This window comes from Pseudomyrmex gracilis, unplaced genomic scaffold (assembly GCF_002006095.1).
Source record: "Pseudomyrmex gracilis isolate BER0280 unplaced genomic scaffold, ASM200609v1 scaffold_384, whole genome shotgun sequence".
Lineage (NCBI taxonomy): Eukaryota > Metazoa > Arthropoda > Insecta > Hymenoptera > Formicidae > Pseudomyrmex > Pseudomyrmex gracilis.
This window is the reverse complement of record NW_018020968.1, coordinates 99,163-104,853: the sequence shown is the minus strand read 5'-3', so window position 1 is coordinate 104,853 and position 5,691 is coordinate 99,163.

Sequence of the window (5,691 nt, the reverse complement as noted above, 5' to 3'; positions counted from 1 at the left end):
CGCTCTATCTCAATACCGTCCAGGCATTTTAATGTAATATTACCTCTCAATTCTTTTCGTATACTTCTAACTATCATAAATTTCGTTTTTCCCGCATTTATTTTTAGCTTGTTTATATTCATCCACTGCTCGACTACATTAAATGCTGTATTCATTTTACTCTCTAAATCCATACTACTTTCTCCACTAACGTATATTAAGGTGTCATCAGCGAACATTTTTATACTGCATCCTTTTGGACAGACTTTGATTATATCATTTATATATACAATACTATAAATAACAAAGGTCCCAATACTGATCCCTGTGGTACTCCATATTCTGTTGTTAGCAATCTAGACCACTTATGATTAAATCGCACTTGCTGTTTCCTATTGCTTAGATACGATTTAAGCCACTCTAAAACTACTTCTCTAATTCCATATTGACACAATTTCTCTAATAATCTTTCTCTGTCTATTGTCTCAAACGCTCTTTTAAGGTCCATGAAAATTACTCCCACCATTTGCCCCTCACTTACTACTAGTTTCCATTCGTCAATGACAGTTTGAATCGCTGTTTTGCACGAATACTGTTTTCTGAACCCCGACTGATGCTCTGTAATAATAGCATTACTTTCTAGATATATTTCAAGTTGTTCTTTTACTATTAATTCTAACACTTTCTCAAATATTGGTACTATATTAATAGGTCTGTATTCACTCGTTTTTCTCGCTTTATTTATTTTTGGTATCGGCACTATCGTCGAAGTTTTCCATCCTTCCGGACAGCAACCAACTCTCAAAGAACTATTTATTACATTTGCAAATTCCTCTTTTATTACGCAGAAAGCTGCTTTTAATACATTACTAGTTATGCCATCATCTGTATCTTTCTTTTTTGGTAAACTCATAACAATTTTTTCTAACTTGTCTATCCCTATTATCTCGAAACTTTTCATACTTCCTTTGTTTTTGATAGCATAAATAATTTTTTTATTTGTACCGCTGAATCTATCTACATTTATAGATTGAACTATATTATTAATACTCTTTACATAGTATAAATTAAATTTATCGGCTACATTCGGCTCATCAATATTATCTAAGATTTCAAAGTCTATACTTTCTACTATTTTTGTCCCTACTGGCTGACCTTTAATTATGTCTTTCAAGGTTTTCCACATAGTCGTAGAATTTTCCTTGTTGAGATTTATCATATTTTCATAATACTCTCTTATTTTATCTCTAATTAATTTTACAACTGTATTCCTTTCAGTTTTAAATTGCAACTAATTTTGGTCACTAGTTTCATAAACCGCTTCCTTGTGAGTTTTATCCCTTCTATCAGCTGCTTCTCTTATTTTACCTGAGAGCCACTTTTTCCCTTCCCACACCTTCGGAATTCTAAACTTTCTTATCGGCGCCACTATATCTAACGCTTCTACTATACTGTCAACAAGCTTTGTCGCTCTCATACTGACATTTATATCTTTTCTATATCTATGTCTTTTATGCAATTTATTTTCCACTAACTCTGGTAAATTCACTTACATCAAATTCCTTAAAGCTCCTAACGCTGAATTCTTTATAGTTATTTTCTCTTTTCCTAGCACCAAGTTTAACTTGAAGCCATGCACGATCCGTAATTTTAGGTTCGTAAATTACCTGTACTTCTAAACTATCATTATTAGCGAAGATTAAATCAATGATTGTCTGACTGTCTTTCGTGATTCTTGTCGGTTTATTAACATATTGTTTTATACCTAAGCTCAGCATTGTCGTTTGCAGCTTCTTCGCATAAAAGGAATCTATCATAAAATCTATCATAAAACTCTAATTATTATACATTCTTCTTTTATTGTTAACTCCTCTATTATATCTTCCAGAAATCTCATAAAGTCACCATGCGACGCGCTGAGTGATATAGTACCATAATCACTCCTTTATACACTTTTTCTTTTACTTCTACCGCTACACACCAACAGTTCAATTTTAAAGTTTTTGTTAATACTATTTCATATTTAACATTGTCTCTTCTATATAAAACATCCCCTTCTGTATTTCTGTTCTCAGTATTACACCTAACTATACTATAACCCTGAACACTCACTTCACTATCTTCAATCTCATAAGTCAATCTAGTTTCCGACAGTGCTAAGAATACAGAATTTATTTTCTTCAAAATCTGATGCTGTATCTTATCTTTATACGCCGTTAAACTTTGCGCATTTGTATATAGCATTAGCTCTACATCTTTCTGTAGTTGCTATGTTGTGTCCTTTTAGCTAGCTCTCCTCTTCTCTTCTTNTAATGCCCTCTTAAAAGTTGGACACTCCATACTGACAGCGTCGTGCTCGTTATTTATTTTCAGAGTGTATGTTTGAATTTTGAACATACAATTTACACATTTCTTCTTTGTTGCTAAGCAGTCAATCGAGTTGTGATTTCCTACACATTTGTGACATGTCTTGTCTCTCACACAGTTTTTAGTTATGTAATAATAATCTCAGCATTTCAAACATCTTTTAACACTAACATGATTAAATACAGGACATTTCTTTCATTCTATATTTAGTTTAGTTTTCTTCACAATNAACTTGTGTTTTTCATCATCTGTTTCTAATATTCCCAGCAAGCAAGCTCACGTGATAATGACGTGATTATAAAGTGATTTTGATGACTACGACGTTAAGTAACATAAATGGTATGTTATTTTGACGTCATTTACAATACCAAAAGTTGAAGTCGCCGATATGACGGTATTTAGATGTCGCGTTGACGTCATATATCAACTTATATATACTGAATTTGAATATGACATCAATAAAACGATTAAATAAAGTTCTAACAACAACCTTGAGTTAAATTCAACCGTTAATTATAATAATATGTTTATTAATAACATTTGTTTTTTTGAAAAATATTATATCTTTAAATACATTATTTACAATGTGACGGTTTTTGGCGTGGGTGGTACGCAACTCTCGCGTCGCTCCCCCGCAAACGGAGCTTCTTTCCTGGGATTCGGGCAAACGTCCGCGAGAAGGCAACGTCGAATTCCCGGCAGGAAAGGAGATGTTATCCGAGCAAACCGCTGCGTCGATTTGACGATTCCTAAGATGAAAGGTGGGCGCCAGACGCGTTTCCGCGTCAAAGTCTGCGTCGATCGAACACAACGGGCCGGCCGGCTTAGGCCGTTTTTAGGACGGAGAGGGGCTGGGTTGAGAATTATTTTAGCTTAGGGCTGTCCCTTGCCCGCGCGATAGTAAGGCTCAACAATAAATCCAACCAAAATTAACAACAATCAATTAACAATTTATTACAAAAAAAATAAAAATAAAAAGAAATGTTAGAATGGCGAAATTAATATAAAGAAAAAAAACAAAAAAGACACACAGTATCGAGAACAAACGGCGCTTTTGTTTTTTAATTACGACACGGCAACAATTAACTATAATAGATGAAATGGACGATTAATAACGACGATACCACGAATTTGTCGGATAAGCGAGATTCGCCAGTGAATCCGTCCGCCAGAGCACGCGTTATCAAAAGGACCTAGCGGCAGTAGTCGGGTGTAAAGTTAGGGCAGATTATGCAGGCGAAGGGGTGCACACAGGTACCAGATGCAAGCAGGGCGCGAGAATAAGTTAAAGCATACGCAAGCTCACAGCAAGCACTAGCAACGTGGGCTTACTTGATTTACTGGGGTTTGCCAAATTGTTAAGTGCTCTCGGCCCGCCACGAAGCTCTCACCACTTTTCGTGCTTTAGGCCCGTCGTCGCTCCGAATCTGAGCGGTCCGTTAATTTGCATGCAGTTGTCCCGGTTGGCGAACGAGGAGACGAGCGAGGCGAATGCGGTATCGGAAGGCTCGTTCTGACGAAAATCTTCGGAAAAGCGTGAGGAAGCCAAATGGCCGTGCAAAGCAATAGGCGGTACGATCCGCCGACTCGAAAGCGAACTTTTCTCGGCAGGATATGCACGCGACGTATTTACCGTACGTTTGCGATCCGACGGCAATATTTGCCACGGCGATCCGCCACTACGGAACGGTAATCTATCTGCTCCTTTGTTACGTCCTGAGGACTTTATGGTCTCCTTTTTTTTGCGACGCGACGCGCCAACGCATAACAAACCCTTTTTTTTGTGAATAATGAAAAGCAATAGATAACTCGAACGGGTCTTCTATCGTTTGGAAACTTAGACTCCAGACGATAGGAGAGCAAACGAAAATCGCATCGGCGCCCGAAAAGATAAACCGCGCCTAATAATAACCCAAAATTTTATGATAACGAGCAAGAAAACTTATTGTTTAAACATCCTAAACAAACCCGGATATCTCCGGGCCAGAAAGAACACCGCTCATAAAAATAAGAACAGCCGGAGCAAATAGAACTCCGACGCCATGAATAATCCACAAAAACTTTATTATAAACAAATAGCAAAAGGTCTAAGTGGCGTGATCGAAAACCAACACTCTCTCTTTTTCCTTCTCTGGGAAATCGGACAAGCCGACCCAGGCAAAAGATCGTCGCCGATTGGCGATCTCATAAGTTTACCCGACCAAGTAATTAACAAATAGGAACCAGCGGGGCTCAAACAAATTTTCCGATTAGAAGAAATTCGGTGAGCACTCGCTTACTCGAAAAGGTATATAAAACGGGACTCTCGAGGCTGGAGTCAGAAAAACTGCTGATTTCTCCGGGAGTGCCGCAGCGAATTCGCGACGAGTGAGTGCCTGACAAAGAGTTTAAATGCGCATAAAGAGTCAAGTACAAAAAGAAAACAAGCCGACCGGGCCATCCACGCCAGCTCCAGCCGCACCGGTTCAAAGCGACCCTCCGTCGATCACCCAGCAGCTAAGCCGCACGGGCTACAAGACGCAACAGCACACAGGCAAAATCATCCAAGTAGTAAGTCCACATCATTGTATATATATATACACGGAGGTTCCACTTTTCGCGAAATTAACATCTGACGTCGTGACTGATTTTCGGAGAAATCGAGAAAAAACGGTTAAAATAAACGAATAGATAAACGCGGTCAAAAATCCGAATTTTTCGGAAGAGCTACTCACGGTNCATAACCGTTTCGAGTGGCATTCGAATTTTTTGAAAGAGCTATTTACGGTGCATAGCCGTTCCGGGTGGTATCCGAATTCCCTTTTTTTCTTTTCTCTTTCTTTTTCCTCTTTCTAATCTTCCCTAAACAGCAAAGATAAACAAGCTCAACATCTCCGAAAACGGTCGCGAAGCCTAGAGAATACAACAGCATCATTACATAAAATCATTTGAGTGGAACTCCGGAGAGGAACGTCACGAGCAGGAGTAAAAGGCCGACGCCGCCGGCGGAACCAGAGATTGCGACGCGCGGCTGCCCTTGCTTTAAACGAGCCGGAGCCGAGCAGGCTCACTACCGTCACCCTTCCTCAGACAATAGAGAACGATTCCGAAAATAATAATAACAACAGCAGCGATGATACAGAAACACACGTAGACACCTCTCACATGCAAAATAATAATAATAACGATAACACACACATAGAATCTCACGCAACTGCACACGACATACATACAGGCACCACGACGGGCGTGTTCCGTTTGACCACAGTACGATTCGACACCGATCGATTCGACACCAAATTATTGGACACAGATTTATTCGACACCGTACGATTCGACACCAAATTATTTGACACCGTACGATTC